The sequence below is a fragment of the Psammomys obesus genome, unplaced genomic scaffold (genome assembly GCF_907164565.1).
Source record: "Psammomys obesus unplaced genomic scaffold, mPsaObe1.curated_primary_1811, whole genome shotgun sequence".
Lineage (NCBI taxonomy): Eukaryota > Metazoa > Chordata > Mammalia > Rodentia > Muridae > Psammomys > Psammomys obesus.
In genome coordinates, this window is record NW_026585894.1 from 11,927,781 (window position 1) to 11,944,541 (window position 16,761).

General features: G+C 37.9%; 1 protein-coding gene and 1 pseudogene across 3 annotated transcripts in view; both read left to right on the forward strand.

Moving 5' to 3' along the window:
• The window catches only part of Atp11c (ATPase phospholipid transporting 11C), a 230,789-nt gene that overhangs the window by 80,191 nt on the left and 133,837 nt on the right, over positions 1-16,761 (forward strand). The gene's annotated exons all lie outside the window — the stretch shown is intronic.
• On the forward strand, positions 64-1,295 carry LOC129670890 (40S ribosomal protein S27-like; annotated as a pseudogene).

Genomic DNA, 16,761 nt, shown 5'->3' on the forward strand with positions numbered 1-16,761 from the left:
TTTGTATGCTAATGAGACACATTGGAGAGATAGCTCAGTAAGTAAAGTGCTTGTCTAGCAAGCATGAGGAAGGATGTAAGTTCCATTTTCACCAATATAAAAAAACTGAGTTTGATGACATATGCTTGTAATCTCAGCTTTTAGGGAAGCTCAGAGAAAGGTAAGAACCCCCAGAGCTTCCCAGACAACCTTGAGTAATCAGGAAGCTCTGGTTACCAGTGAGAGTTCCTGTTTCAAAATTCAAGGTGGATGGTTCCTGAGGAATGACATTCGAGATTCACCTTCTGGTTTCCACAGATGTATGCACATATGGACATGTCCCCCTGCACACACACATACAAACACGAAGTTAATAAGTTGTCATCTTATTAATATAGAATAACAAAATGTTTGGTCATTTTGATCTGATAGCTCTACTATTTTCTCTTCCATTTCATAAGAATTTTTTATTTTTTTTAGAAAAATATCCATATTGGTTTTTATTTGTACCCACTGAATTTGAAGCATAGTAACCCTGTAGGTGTATTTCATTTATTTGTATTAGGATCACATTTTACATGGAGATTAATTTTTAAAGTCTATATTGTGAGCAATTGGTCATTGGTAAGTAAAGAATGTTCCCATTGTGCTGTATGACAATATTGGTCTTTTCTTAGTGCTTACTATATGAAGAGATACTTTCGTGCTCCATATTCATTTAAATTTTAATTTTATATGTATGAGTGTTTGTATGTATGTTAGTGTACCATGTGTATGTAATGCTTGTGGAAGGATATCCTGAAACTGAAGTTACAGGTGGTTGTAATTTGCCATGTGGATGCTGGGAACCAAACCCAAGTCCTCTGCGAGAGCAGTAAGTACTCTTCACCACTGAGCCATCTCTCTAGATTCTGAGCAAACTGAGACATTATGGGGTCAGTGAACTTGATGCAGTTAACATAGCTAGTAAGTGGCAAAATCAGTATTGATCTCAGACACCTGGCTCAAGAATCCATATACTCCCTTTCTGGTGGGAACAACCTCCCTATGAGAACTTACCCCTCACAAAGGGTTTCCCTCATCCCTCTCTAGAAGAGGAAAAGAAGAAACAAAAGAGAAAGTGTCTGGTGCAGAGCCCCAATTCCTATTCCTACTTTATGGATGTGAAATGCCCAGGATGCTGTAAAATCGCTATGGTCTTTAGCTAATGTGCAAATGATAGTCTTGTGTGTGGCTGTTCCACTGTTCTATGTCAGCATACAGGCAGAAAAGCAAGACTGACAGAAGGATGTACCTTCAGGAGAAAACAGCACTGAAAGCACTCATTCAAGATGAGTGGGAACCATCCCAATAAACACATTTTTTATTAAAAAAAAAAAAGAATCTGTATATACTTTAACCTGTATGTTCCTTTACCATATCTTACATGTCTACTCTGAAACATCAGGATAATTGTCATGCCCTCTAAAAGAAGGTTAGTATCATAAATGACAGAGTTATACTCAGTAAAAATATGACACAGTGCAGGGGAGAGATTGCTTGGTTAGTAAAGTGCTTGTCATGCAAGCTTGAGGGCTTGAAGTTGGATCTAGAGCACCCATGTAAGAGTCGATGCAGTGACATTCTTTTATAACCCTAGCACTGGAAAGATGGAAAGAAGAACTCTGGGACTTGTTGACTAAATCTAGTCAGTTGGTGAGTTTTAAGTTTAGTGAGAGACTATGTCTCAAAAATAAGGTGAAAAAGTGATTGAAGAAGACAGCCAACATCGACTTCTGGCCTACACATGAATGCACAACACACCTTTGATCAAAATGTATTTTCTTTTAAATAACAGACCTCAAGGGGTTACAGATTTACTCCAAATGATATTATGATTTGGTTAGTAAAACAAGTGAGCCTATGTAGTAAAACAATGTGAGTCTGAGGCTCTACAGCTAAGGCTATACAGAGAAACCCTATCTTGAAAAAACAAACAAACAAACAAAACCACTCTGTTTCCTCTAAGTCAAAGTAATATAAACCTAATCTTATTTTCTTCATAAAAACAGCATTATAGTAAGGGTTATTTCCAGATTAATTTCTGGCTTTCTAAATAGAAACAGCCTTAGCTACCATTTTTAATCAACTGTTTAATCAGCTGGATATAATGAATCTGAACACTGCTTGGGATAAAATTGTTTAAAATTTATGTAAGTCAGTTAGCAATAACCAGTCATGTGAAAATATGTTTAAAGTACTAAAAAGTCACTATACAATGTTGCTATTGTCACAGTTACTGCCTTGCTTCTCTGAAACTAATCAAAACGGGTTTCAATTTCCTTTAGTGTACATGTTGGTATGTAATATTTGTGTAGGTGCCCACAAAGCCTAGAGGTGTCGATTTCCCCCAGAATTGGACTTACAGGTAGTTGTGAATTCCATGACGGGAGTGCTGGGACTGTAAGTCAGTTCCTGCAAGAGTGGTATGCTCTCTTAACATCAGAACCATTTCTCTGGCTTTTTAATCAAAAGTTTTTTGTTTGTTTGTTTTTATTTTGGAGAAATTTCCTGAGAGTTTATACTTTGCTTTTTTCATTGTATATTCTCAGTAGATTTTAGATTTTATAGAACAGAGTTGGTCTTGGTTACACACACCTTTAATCCCAGCACTCTGGAGGCAATGGCAGGCAGATCTCTGTGAGTTCAAGGCCAGCTGGCCTACATTGTAAGTTCCAGGACAGCTAGAGATCCACAGAGAAATCCTTTCTTTTTTTTTTAATTTTATTTTTTTCTTATCAGTTACATTTTATTAACTCTGTATCCCAGCCGTGTCCCGATCCCTCATTCCCTCCCGGTCCCTCCCTCCCTCCCTCATCTCCGCCCTGCCACTTTCCAAGTCCACTGATGGGGAGGACCTCCTCCCCATTCATCTGATCCTGTTTTATCAGGTATCTTCAAAACTGGCTGCAAAGTCCTCCTCTGTGGCCTAACAGGACTGCTCCTCCCTTGGGGGGTAGGGAGATCAAAGAGCCAGCCATTGAGTTCTTATTAGAAATAGTCCTTGTTCCATTTACTATGGAAAACCAATTGGTTACTGAGCTACCATGGGCTGCATCTGAGCAGAGGTTCTAGCTTATATCCATACATGGTCCTTGGTGGAGTGTCAGTCTCAGAAAAGACCCTGTGCCCAGATATATTTGGTCCTTGTGGAGCTCCTATCCCTTCCTCATCAGACTAACTCCCCTTCTTTCTTATGATTCCCTGTACTCTGCCAAAGGTTTGGTCATGAGTCCTTGCTTTGAAAACACTGCTAGTTAGAGTCATTCAAATGTGCTCAGTAGACTCTTGTCATATGTTCAATGCGCATCCCATCTGTCTTTCTAAATGAAGATTGATAATCTTACCCCATGTCCGCTCTCTTGATTATCTTTTTTAGGTGTGTAGATTTCATTATGTTTATCATATGTTATAGGTCTGTATAAGTGAGTATATACCGTGTTTGTCTTTCTCCTTCTGGGATATTTCACTCAGGATGATCTTTTCTAGATCCCACCATTTGCCTGCAAAGAGAAATCCTTTCTTAACCCCCCAAATTCTCCAGACACAAATTTTCTAGTACAGGTTATTAGTCTTGATTTGTCCTTAGAGAAAGTAATGGTGAGCTGAGTAAGGTGGCACATACCTCTAATCTCACCACTTCAAAAGTGGAATCAGAAGGATCAGTATGAACTCAGTGCCATTCTCTGCTTCATAAAAAGTTCAAGGCCAACCTTAGTTACATAAGACTAACAAAAAAAGAATAAGAAAATAAAGCGATAGCTAATGAGATCTGAAAAATGATTATAAGTAGGTAAAGAAGTGATAGGAATATTCTTTGTTGAGAGAAGCAGGGGAAAAGAAGCTCCAGGAAAGGAAGAAGCCTAAGACTACTTGAAATGGAAAGAAAGCTGATGGATTGTAACAGAGAAATAAAAAAGTTAGATTAGACAAGGAACACACTAGACTATGTGTGAGACCTTGCAGGACAAAACATATGTTTTCAGATCGTGAAACCATTATTAAAGTAGGATTGGAGGGCTGGTGGAATCAGGTTTTTATTATGTGACTATTGTTTTTTACTGGCTGTGTCAGCTTTTACTATTGATGTTTTAACTTTTTTTTTGCAAGCATTTGATTAATGTTCAGTCTCTCCCACAATAAGCTGTTGGAAGACAGATACTGTGTAAAATCCATTGCTTTTTTACAAGTGCCTTGTGTATAGTAGGAAATCAATTAATACAGGTTAATGAATCTATTAACAACATTAGTAAATTTATCTTTTTAATTGAGTATTTATTTGTTTGTTTGTTTATTTATTTCCAGTAATAGGATGGGTGTCTACTGTTCATGAGACTCTGAATTCAATTTTCAGCTAGTAGAAAAGAGTTACTTTAAAAATATTTGAGGTGGAATTCACACGATGCAAAATTGAACTTTTTGTTACATTTGTTTGTTTATATAAAGCACAGTACATGTGGAGTTTAAAAGACAATTTGTGGACATCTGTTCTTTCCTGCTATGTGGGTTCAGGGAACTGAAATTAGATTGTTAACATTGGCAGCAATACCTTTATATGATAAGCCATCTCACGAGCCCAAAATGAACTTAAGGCAGTTTATTTAATAGTATGAGGTTAGGATATATATCGTTTGGCTTTTTTCTCCATGTTTTTCTGGCTTTTTCTCTGTGAAGCAAGTAACAGAAATCAGTCTTCCATCACCTTTATGTCTCAGAGCTAGCACTAACGACATTCTCTTTGCTCCCTTGTTTGACAGTAGCTAAAAAACCCCAATTTCAGAAGTGATCCTGTCATGTCATAGAGGAAGGAATGCTGCACAGAGAAGCAAAGCAGAATCAAAACCTGAGGCAGGAACGAAAGAGCAAATAAGGAGAACTTGGCAATAGAAAGGAGCCCTCAGGAGTCAGTTGAAGAACCTTACAGTCAGAAAAACAAGAAATCGAGCTTATAAGGTCTTAGAGCTGAAAAGAGATATTAACACATGCCCCTACACATAACCAAGAAGCAATTTACAGTTAGTAACCCCTTGGAAATGAACATTTAGTTTCTTCCAACAGAGTTTCAAAGGGGGAAACAAACTATTCTTAAGGATAGGCTACATTTCTAGCAGTAGATGGCCAAGAGAAAATGAACTCAATAGCATCTTTGGAGGTTCTTTGTCTCATAATGTCCTATAATGGCTGTATTTTTTTAAAGCTTTATGTATATATTAAAGCTTATGGTTTTGTGTTTTTATGGGATTCCTGTGTGTGTCTCTCCATGTATATGTGTTACTTTTGCTTGTTCTGTGATTCTTTTCCTTCTCTTTGTTTTATCCTATTCAGATTGGTTTTCTTTATCTTTCTATATTATGTTATATTTTGTTATGTTATATTTTATTTTATTTTATTATTATCTCTTAGATGCCTGCTTGTTATCAAAGGAGAGAGAAAGGGAGTAGATATAGATGGGATGGCAGTCAGAGAAGAAACAGGAGTCTGTGTCTATATCTGTCTATCTATGTTTTGTTTTTAATTTATATATTCACTTTACATCCCAAACCTAGCTCCCTCCCTCCTCTCAGTTCCACTCTCCCACCCTGTTCCCCCATCGCCCTTTCCCTTCTCCTCATAAAAGGGGAGCCCTCCCCCAACCCACCCCAGCACATCAAATGCCATCAGAACTGAGCTTGTCCTCACCTACTGAGGCCAGGAAAGGCAGCCTGTTAATGAGAAATGAGCAAAAGCAGGTAACAGAGTACATGTCATAGCACCTGCTCAACTTACTAGAGAACCCACATGAAGATCAAACTGCCCATCAGTTACATATGTGTAGGGGGTCTATGTCCAGTCCATGCATGCTCTTGGTTGTTGCTTCCATCTCTGTAAGCCCTCATGGGCCTAGGTTAGTTGGCTCTCTTGGTCTTCTGTGGAGTTCTTGTCCCCTCCAAGTCCTTCAGTTTCCCCACCCCCACACATATACTCTTCCACAGGACTCCCACCTAATGCTTGGCTATGAGTAGCATCTGATTGCTACTGGGTGGAGCAATCAGCTGCTGGCTGGAGCCTCTCAGAGGACAACTATGCTAAGGTCCTGTCTGTAAACACAGCAGAATATCCTTAATTGTGTCAGGGATTGGCTGTCTCCCCTGGGGTGGGTCTCAGGTTGGGCTAGGCAATGGTTGGACATTCCTTCAGTTTCTGCTTTATATTTATCTCTGCACATCTTGTAGACAGAGTAAATTTGGAGTCAAAGGTTTTGTTGGTAGATTGGTGTTTCCTTCCCACCACTGCTAAAGTCCTGTCTGGCTAGAGACTGCCTCCTCAGTCTCCATGTTAGTCTCCAATGCTAGAAGTCTCAATTAGAGTCATCATGGTGTCCTCCCTGGAACCTACCCTGTCACAAGTTTCCACCTTGTCTCAGAGATGCCCTCTCCCCTTAGCTTTCCCTTTTCTTTCTAAGCCCTCTCCTCTCCTCACATCTGATCACCCCTTGTTTCCATCCCTCCACACTCTCCTATCTGGTTCCCTCTCTACTTCTTCTTCTACTCTCTTCTATTTCCCCATCTGGGTAAGATTCAAAGAGGGCCTTCCTTGGGCACTTCTTGTTACTTAGCTTCTTTGGGTCTGTGAATTGTATTTAGTATGTCTATCCTGTATTATATGGCTAATACATGCTACGTGTGTCTTTCTGGGTCCAGATTACCTCCCTCAGGATGATTCTTTATAGTTCCATCCATTTGCTTGCAAATTTTGTTATTTCCTTGTTTTTAATAGCTGAGTAGTATTACATTGTGCAGATGTACCATATTTTCTTTATCCATTCATCAGTTGAGGTACACTGGGTTGCTTCAAGTTTCTGAATTATGCAAATAAAGCTTCTGTGAACACAGTTGAGCAAATGTCCTTGCATTATGGTGGAGCATCTTTTGGGTATATGCCCAGAAGTAGTATAGCTGGTCTTGAGGTAGAACTATTTCCATTTTTCTGAGAAAGTGTCAGATTGATTTCTACAGTGGTTATACAAGTTTGCACTAGCACCAGCAATGGAGGAGTGCTCCCCCTTCTCCACATCCTCACCAGTATGTGCTATCGCTTGAATTTTTTATCTTAGCCATTCGGATGGATGTAAGGTCTCAGAGTCATTTTGATTTGCATTTCCCTGATGCTGATAATTTCTTGAAGTGCTTGTAGGCCATTTGAGATTCCTTTGTTGAACATTCTCTGTTTAGCTTTGTACCCAGTTTTTAAAATTGGATTATTTAGTTTTTAGGGGTTTTGATCTCTTGAGTTCTTTATGTATTTTGTATATTAGCACTCTCTTGGATGTAGGATTGGTAAAGATCTTTTCCCAATCTGTAAGCTGTCATTTTATTCTCTTGACAGTGTCCTTTGCCTTACAGAAGCTTTTCAGTTTCATGAGGTCCAATTTATTAACTGTTGATCTTAGAGCCTGAGCTGTTGATATTCTTTTCAGGAAGTTGACTCATGTGCCAATGAGTTCAAGATTACTCCCCATATTTTCTTCTTTTGGATTTAGTATTTCTGGTTTTATGTTGAAGTCTTTGATCTACTTTTTTGCAGGGTGCTGATTATGGATCTATTTGCATTTTTCTCCATGTAGACATTCGGTTAGACCAGCACCCATTTGTTGAAGATGCTCTTTTTTCCATTGTATAGTTTGGGCTTCTTTATAAAAAATCAAGTGTTTATAGTTCTGCTAGTTTATTTCTGGGTCTTCGATTGTATTCCATTGATCTACCTGTTTGTTTTTATGCAAGTGCCATGTGGTTTTATTATTATTGCTATGTATTATTGCTATGTACAGCTTGAAATCAGGAATGATGATAGCTCCAGAATTTCTTCTATTGTACAGAATTGCTTTAGCTATCCCGGGTCTTTTTATTTTTCCATATGAAGTTGAGAATTGCCTTTTCAAGGTCTGCAAAGAATTGTGTTGGTATTTTGAAAGAAATTGCATTGAATCTGTAGATTGCTTTTAGTAATTAATCTTACTGATTCATGAGCAAGGGAGATCTTTCCATCTCTGGTATCTTCTTCAGTTTCTTCAGAGACTTTAAGTTCTTGTCATATGGGTCTTTCATTTGCTTGGTTACTGATACACAAAAATATTTTACATTATTTGTGGCTATTGTGAATGGTGTTGTTTCCCTAATTTCTTTCTCAGCCCATTTGTTGTTTCTTATAGAGGAGGGCTATGAATTTTTTGAGTTAATTTTGTATCCAGACACTTGGCTGAAGATGTTTGTCAACTGTAGGGAGTTCCCTAGTATAAATTTTGGGGTCACTCTTGGATATTATCTTATCATCTGCGAATAGCAATGCTTTGACATCTTCATTTCTAATTTATATCACCTTGATTTCCTTTCGTTGTCTTATTGTTCTAGCTAGAACTTCAGGTATTATTTTGAAGAGATACAGAGAGAGTAGACAGCCTTGTGTTGTCCCTGATATCACTGGAATTGCTTTACGCTTGTCTTTGTTTATTTTGAAGTTGGCTATGAGGTTGCTTTATCTTACCTTTATTGTTTTTAGGTATTTGTCTTGTTCCCTGTTCTCTCCATGACTTAACATTAAGTGGTGTTAGATTTTGTCAAATGCTTTTTTGGCATCTAATGAGATGATTACGTGTTTTTTTTTTTTTCTTTCAGTTTGTTTATATGGTATATTATATTAGTGGAATTTTGTATATCAAACCATCCCTGCATATCTGGGATAAAGCCTACTTGATAGTGGTAGATAATATTTTTGATGTGTTTTTGGGTTTGGTTTCTGAGTATTTTGTTGTTTATTTTTGCATCAGTGTTCATAAGGGAATTTGGTCTGGAATTCTCTTTGTTGAGTGTGTAGTTTAGGTATCAGGGTGACTGTGACCTCATAGAATGAGTTTGGCAATGTTAATTGACAATGTTTCTGTTTTGTGGAATAGTTTGGTATTAGCTCTTCTTTAAAAGTCTGCTAAAAATCTGTGCTGAAACCATCTGGCCCTGGGCTTCTTTTGGTTGGGAGACTTTTAATGATTGCTTATGTTTCCTTAGGGCTTATAACTCTATTTAACTTTTTTTTTTTTTTACCTAATCTTGATTCAACTTTTGTAAGTGGAATCTATCAAGAAAATCATCCATTTCCTTTAGATTTTTCCAGTGTTGTGGAGTACAAGCTTCTGAAGTAAGACGTAATGATTCTTTGGGTTTCCTTAGTGTCTGTTGTCATGTCTCCCTTTTCATTTCTGATTTTGTTGGTTTGGATACTGTCTTTCTGCCTCTAAGGGTTTGCAAATCTTGTTGATTTTCTCAGAGAACCAGTTCTTGGTTTCATTAATTCTTTGTATTGTTTTCCTTTTTTTTCTAATTCATTAATTTCAGCCCTGAGTTTGATAATTTCCAGCCACCTACTCCTCTTGAGTGTGTTTCCTTCTTTTTTCTAAGACTTTTGGGTGTGCTGTTAAGTTCATTAGACTCAGGTTATCAGACCTGTCAACTAGCGCTTTTACCTACTGAGACATCTCACTGGCCCATGACCCCATGATTCTTTCTGAGAAGCTTATAGCCACACTCTTATGTGTGCCTTATTCTTTCCTGAGTACTTTTTTTTCCACTTTTAATAAATTCCAACTCTGCTTCATACTGATTCATCCTGGAATTCTTTTCTGCAGCATGGCTAAGGATCTGGGTTTGCTTGCATGGAAATCTTTGAAAAAGAACTCCTCTAGTTGTTACTAGCAAAAGTAGTAAGCTGTAACTTTTTCTTTGCTTCTACTGAAAAGCTGCTAGGCCTTGCTGTGTTTCCTTACTTAGTTTATTAACATTACATTGTACCGTTTTTCTCCAGTCATTTTTAAAATTTTTTATTAATTACAGTTTATTCACCTGTAGCTCCCTCCCTTTTCCTCTCCCAAACCCAACCCTCTTCCCTCTTCTCCATCCATGCCCCTCTCCCAGTCCACTGACCTGAGAGGTCATCCTCCCCTTCCTTCTGATCCTAGTCCATCAGGTCTCATCATAAGTGGCTGCATTGTCTTCCTCCCTCATCAGGGGGAGGTGATCATAGAGCAGGCCAATCAGTTTATGTCAGAGACAGTCCCTGTTCCCATTACTAAGGTACCCACTTGGAGAATGAGCTGCCATGGGCTACATCTGTGCAGGGATTCTAGGTTATCTCCATGCATGGTCCTTGGTTGGAGTATCAGTCTCAGAAAAGACCCCTTTGCCCATATTTTTTGGTTCTGTTGCTCTCCTTGTGGAGCTCCTGTCCTCTCCAGGTCTTTCTGTCTCTCCCTTCTTTCATAAGATTCCCTGCACTCTGCCCAAAGTTTGGCTATGAGCCTTAGCATCTGCTTTGATATCCTACAGGGTAGAGTCTTTCAGAGACCCTCTATGGTAGGCTGCTGTCCTGTTCCCTGTTTTCTACCCCTTCTGATGTCCATCCTCTTTGCCTTTCTGAACGAGGATTGAGCATCTTACCCAGAGTTCTCCTTCTTTCCAGTCATTATTTTCTATGCCATTAGTGCTTCATTATTACTTACACAATGGCATCCTCGTAAAAACCAAAGAGGACAGGTTTTAAATAAGTTCTGTATAGCTGAATGCATAGAAGTTATTGAAAAATGTACTACTTAAAGAGGACACAGCTCTGTCTTTTTTGCATATATTACACTATGTATCTTTTTATCTATACCCCTATATCTTTTAAAATGCTTTTTATAATAAACCAGTACACGTTTTCTTGAGTTCTATGAGAAAATCAACCCTAAAGAGTGTATTCTGATAGACTAAGATCAGAATACACTCTTTAGGGTTGATTTTCAAAGGAAGGAGAGGAGGACCTCCCCTATCAGTGGACTTGGGGAAGGGCATGTGTGAAGAAGAGAGAGGGAGCTTGGGATCGGGAGGAGGGAGGGGCTTACAGGGGGATACAAAGTGAATAAAGTGTAATTAATAAAAAAAAATTAAAAATAGAAAAAGAAAAAATTAAAATTAAAAAAAAGAGTGTATTCTGGAAACCCGACTTTATAGCTAGTCCACCCCAAAGCAAAGATAAGAGAACCTAAGTTTGTAAGTGGAATATCAAGATTTTTAGGCCAAACTGGCTTGTATAGCAAGATTGTATCCCTAATAAACAAGAATGAATGAATGCATATGCATATATACTTGATTGAATCTCTTGTATTCATTGAACAATTTGTTTTCTTATACCCCCTAACAAGTGTGAGCATTTCAAGCTCAAAGGGGTATTGAAATGAATTGGATTCTAAATCCATAAACATCATATATAGCAGCATTCTGATAAATCCATTGTACTCCTTGCCCCCTCCTTCTCTGCATCCCTTTCTTCCTTCCTTTAAGACAAGGTCTTTCTGTATAGACCAGGCTAGCCTCATATTCAAAAGAGACTTGCCTTCCTCTTCCTGCCCTTTCTCCAGTACTTGATTAAAGGAGTATGCAATCACACCTGGCTTTATATTCACTATTTTTAAGATTGTAAATTAGGACTGCTCCTCCCTTGGGGGGTGGGGAGGTCAAAGAGCTTGCCATTGAGTTCCTGTCAGAGATAGTCCCTATTCCCCTTACTATGGGAAACCAATTGGTTATTGAGCTACTATGAGCTTCGTCCGAGTAAAGGTTCTAGGTTAAATCCATACATGGTCCTTGGTTGGAGGACTTTGCAGCCAGCCCTGAAGATACCTGATAAAACAGGGCCAGATGAAAGGGGAGGAGGTCTTCCCCAATCTGTGGACTTGGAAAGGGGCAGGGAGAAGCTGAGGGAGGGAGGTTGGGATTGGGAGGGAATAAGGGAGCGGGATACACTGGGATACAGAGTTATTAAATGTAACTAATAATAATAAACAATAAAAAGATTGTAAATTAGGCATAAAGAAACAATCTTTTTTATTTTTTAATTATTCTCATTAGTTACATTTTGTTAATTCTGTATCCCAGCTGTATCCCTCATTCCCTCCCCAATCCCACCCTCCCTCCCTCATCTCCTCCCTGCCCCTTTCCAAGTCCACTGATAGGGGAGGACCTCCTCCCCTTTCATATGACTCCGTTTTGTCAGGTATTTTCAGGACTGGCTGCAAAGTCCTCCTCTGTGGCCTGACAGTACTGCTTCTCCCTTGGGAGGTGGGGAGGTCAAAGAGCCAGTCATTGAGTTCCTGTTAGAAATAGTCCTTGTTCCCCTTACTATGGGAAACCAATTGATTACTGAGCTATCACGGGTCACATCCGAGCAGAGGTTCTAGGTTTTATCCTCTCATAGTCTTTGGTTGAGTGTTCATCTCAGAAAAGACCCTGTGCCCAGATATGTTTGGTCCTTGTGGAGCTCCTATCCTTTCCACATCAAATTCCTCTTCTTTCATATGATTCCCTGCACTCTGCCGAAGGTTTGGTTATGAGTCTTAGTATCTACTTTGGAACACTGCTAGGTAGAGTCTTTCAGATGCTTTCTGCGGTAGACTCCTGTCATATGTTCAATGCATATCCCATTTGTCTTTCTAAATGAGGATTGATCATCATACCTTGTGTCCGCTTTCTTGATTATCTTCTTTAGGTGTATAGATTTCATTATATTTATCATATCTTTTAGGTCTATATTCCATGTTTGTCTTTCTCCTTCTGGGATACTTCACTCAGAATGATCTTTTCTAGATCCCACCATTTGCCTGCAAATTTCATGATTTCCTCTTTTTTGATTGCTGAGTAGTATTCCATTGTGTAAAAATACCACAATTTCTGTACCCATTCCTCCGTTGATGGACATCTGGGTTGTTTCCAGGTTCTGGCTATTGCAAATAAAGCTGCTACAAACATGGTTGAACAAATGTCCTTATTGTGTACTTGAGCAAATTTTGGGTATATGACTAGCAGTGGTATAGCTGGGTCTTGAGGAAGCACTATTCCTAATTGTCTGAGAAAGCACCAGAGTGACTTCCAAAGTGGTTGTACCAGTTTACATTCCCACCAGCAATGGAGGAGTGTTCCCCTTTCTCCACAACCTCTCCAGCATGTGTTGTCACTTGAGTTTTTCATCTTGGCCATTCTGATGGGTGTAAGGTGAAATCTCAGGGTCGTTTTGATTTGCATTTCCCTAATGGCTAATGACATTGAGCATTTCTTTAAGTGTAAGAAACAATGTTATATCAAAAGAAATTTCTTTCTTCAGAATATGTTTTGCTTAAGACATTGATTTTTTTTTCTACTTGATAGTTACAGTGAGAATGATCTACTTGACAGTTACAGTAAGAATGATGAGTTTAACCTCATGCTATGTTATAGCAGAATACTCATATCATTAGAAATTTACTTTTGCTTTGACACATTTGCATCTAGCCCTCACTATCCTCAAACTCTGATCCTCTGGCCTCAGTCTTCCAGGGATTACATGTTTGTACCAACATACCTGGCTAGCGTTTCTCTTTTATTCCTCCCCCTTTTATACTTTTATTCAACACACAGTTTAGAGTAGTACCTATTTGTCTGTGGCTTAAGGCAGAAACTGTAGTAAATGACTGGAAACCAAAGTAGAATATTAGTTGGACATCTTAATAGTAGTCAAGTAAATGTAATATGTGTATAGTCCTTTTTAGATTGTCGTCTATCAGAAGTCATTTGCCCTACAGTCCACCATTAAAGGAACAATTAGTGATGCTAAAACAAGTACATATGCACTTTAATTTCCTGCTTTTGAGGACTCCCTGAATTTCATTGCATTCTGCCATTCTCTCTTCCCTATTTTTGAAATTACTGTATTAATATTTAGAAGCTCATACATATACATGTTCTTATAATTATGTGAATAGTAGTGAAATACATTGAAATTAGGGAACTTGAGTATTGAAATAAATTAAAAAATGAAATCTACTTTCATTCCACTAAGCAAGATTCAGTTAATGAAGAAACCTAAAACTACTATGCGGTGTAGTGATTTAACTGAAAGCATTTTTCCTTTTTTTTTATTGTCAAGTATTTTTAATTTTGACTTTAGATTCTTATAATTGTTCTAGATAACCCTACATGTGCTTTAGAAGCAACTCACTGTTGTTTTCAATCATATGCTCAAATAGAAATTCAAACTACTATTTGCCTTGTTTCTTAAAAGAAAAATTATTGTAGAAATTGACTTGAGAGCAGTTTGGTTTTTAATATGAGTAGTATTTGGAGGGGAGAAGTCATACATTTTACTTCATCCTCATGAATTTTTGTCTTATCTCATATATTACATTCCTATCAGTTTCTCCTCCTTCTACTCCTCCTAGTGCCCCCCCCATATCTTTTTTTCCATCAGAAAAGAACAGGCATCCCAGGGACTTCCACCAAACATAGCATAAGAAGTTATAGTAAGACTAGACATATACCCTCATATCAAGGCTGGGAAAGGCAACCTGGTAGGAGAGAAAGGATACCACAAGCAGTCAGAGTTGGAGAAAGTCCCTCCTCCCATTGTCAGGAATCGCATAAGAACGTCTAGCTACACAACCATAATATATATGCAGTGGACCTAGATAAGACACATACAGGCTTTGTGATTATTGCTCCTGTCTCTGTGAGCCCCTATGAGCTATGGTTAGTTGATTCTGAGAACTGTGTTTATCTGGTGTCCTCTCCACCTCTAGGTCCTACAAACCCTTCTTGCCTCCTCTTCTGCAGAATTCCTTGAGCTCTGCCTAATATTTGGTATTAGGTCTCTGCATCTGTTTCTGTCAATTGCTGGAGGATATCTCTCTGATGTTTGATTAGACTAGGCTCCAGTCTATGGGCATAACAGAATTTTAAATTTAATGAATTGTACTAAGAAATGTAATTGTCATTGTGGTTTGTTTATTGAACATAAGGATTAGATGAAGGAAAAAAAAAAAAAGAAACTTTCCAAGATGAGGAAAGAATACAGTGTTCTACCAGGATACTGATATTTGGGGACCAGAAAGGTGCTTGAATTGACATTGTCAAGGCAAATTTGGTTCTTTACAGAAAAGTAATAGACAGATGTGAAGTGGCACAATAACAGAGACCAGGGTACCAGAGTGCTGCTTTCAGACTAACTCCTTTATGTCCTCTAATGCTTCCTTTGCCACCTCCCACAGAAGTACATAAACTCCTCAAACTGAAGTTGGCTTTCATCCTAACTTCCAGGAAACTTTGCAAGGCTCACAGGCATTGGTACAACTTCTCGATGATTAGCAGTCTTCTCTCAGCATTGTAGCTGCTTTTGTGTTAGAAAACTTCATGTCAGTATGCAGATGGCCCCATCTTTTTCTAATGCCTCTGAGGTTTGTAATCTGTATTTTATTCTGTTTTCTTGTTACTCAGGTTTGCTTTGTCCAAGAGCCTTCTTCTTGCTTTCTCTTTTTAAGTGAATTTATCCATTTTTCTGAATTTATCCATTATTCATCAGTACTTAGCTGGGTTGCCTGCCTCTCAAGCCTCTCCTTCTCCAATTTTAGAACTTAACTACCTTTCTATTAAGATTTTTAAGGTTTGCTAAGTATTTGGAATGAAAGGCACTACACAGATATGGGTAGCAAGAACAAAGGATAAATTTGTCACCTTGTAAAGACATGTTCGTCTCTAGTTATGTATGAATTTTGCCAGACTATATCCATGTTATGAAAGATATTGCTAATAAAGTTAAGTTTCTGTGTACCTGTAGGAACTTTGGGAGACACGGATTACATTCTTTAAATACTGCAACCTCTAAATCATTTTTAAAGCTCCTGTTAAAATTGTGAATTACAAAGTGCTTATAGCACTTTGATCCATCAACTGTATTACACATTTTTTAGGAAAGCTGAATTTTATTCACATTTCTGTAGCTTAAAGTTACTTAGGGTGAGGACCTGCTGTGTATGGTGTGGGTACACTTCATTGGTTATTTTTGGTAAAATTAAGCTGTTTAGTAAATCACACTGATATAATGAAAGTCCAACTGAAAGTTTCCAACAAGATTTTGCTCTAATCTAGGTTCTCACTTAAGTTCTTTTTCTTAAATATTGTGCTTGCATATTTTGATGTGTTTGTGTAGAGCTAAGTATTATTGCCTATAATAGTTTTTATTCAGTTAAATATGCTGCCAGTAGGTAATGCCTAAGTTTCTGTCTATAGAAGAATGTCATGCACTTAATTGTGTTTTGATCAGATGTTTATAAATTTCATTAATATGAGCATAATTAAGCTCTAAAGGCAAAGCCAAACAAAATGTCCTATCTACTTGCTTTACTTCCTATGCTAGAGGAAGAAGAAACAGCTTGATTGCTTAAGTAGTTCAGTAAAAGCAAAATGTGTATATTCTTAAGATTCATTTTTTTCATTATGACAGTAAATTAAACCTTAGATAATAGACCACTGAACACATTGTAGTAGTTTCTCCTGGTATTATACATATCTATTTCCTTCACTGCTCTCCACAAATCCTGGGATAGTAATTTGATTTTGGGGAAGGGGGTTAAATAGGCACCTGAACTTTTGATTACATTTATTTTTCAGCCTTGAGATAAGTTTTCCGTTCTCAGCCTGATTGTGCATTTGAAAAATACTAATGTTTAAAGAAGAAAGTAGCTTTGGGTTGTGGTGTTTAGTGAATAGTGGTGAATAGTTTAAAATCATTTCTATGTCTTCTGGTTTTTTTTTAATTTAATTTATATTTATTGATTTTTATGGGTATGGTTGTTTTGGGTGCCCGTATGTCTGTATATCAAGTGCATGCCTTTGCCAGAGGAAGTCAAAAGGTGATGTTAGATTTCCTTAATGG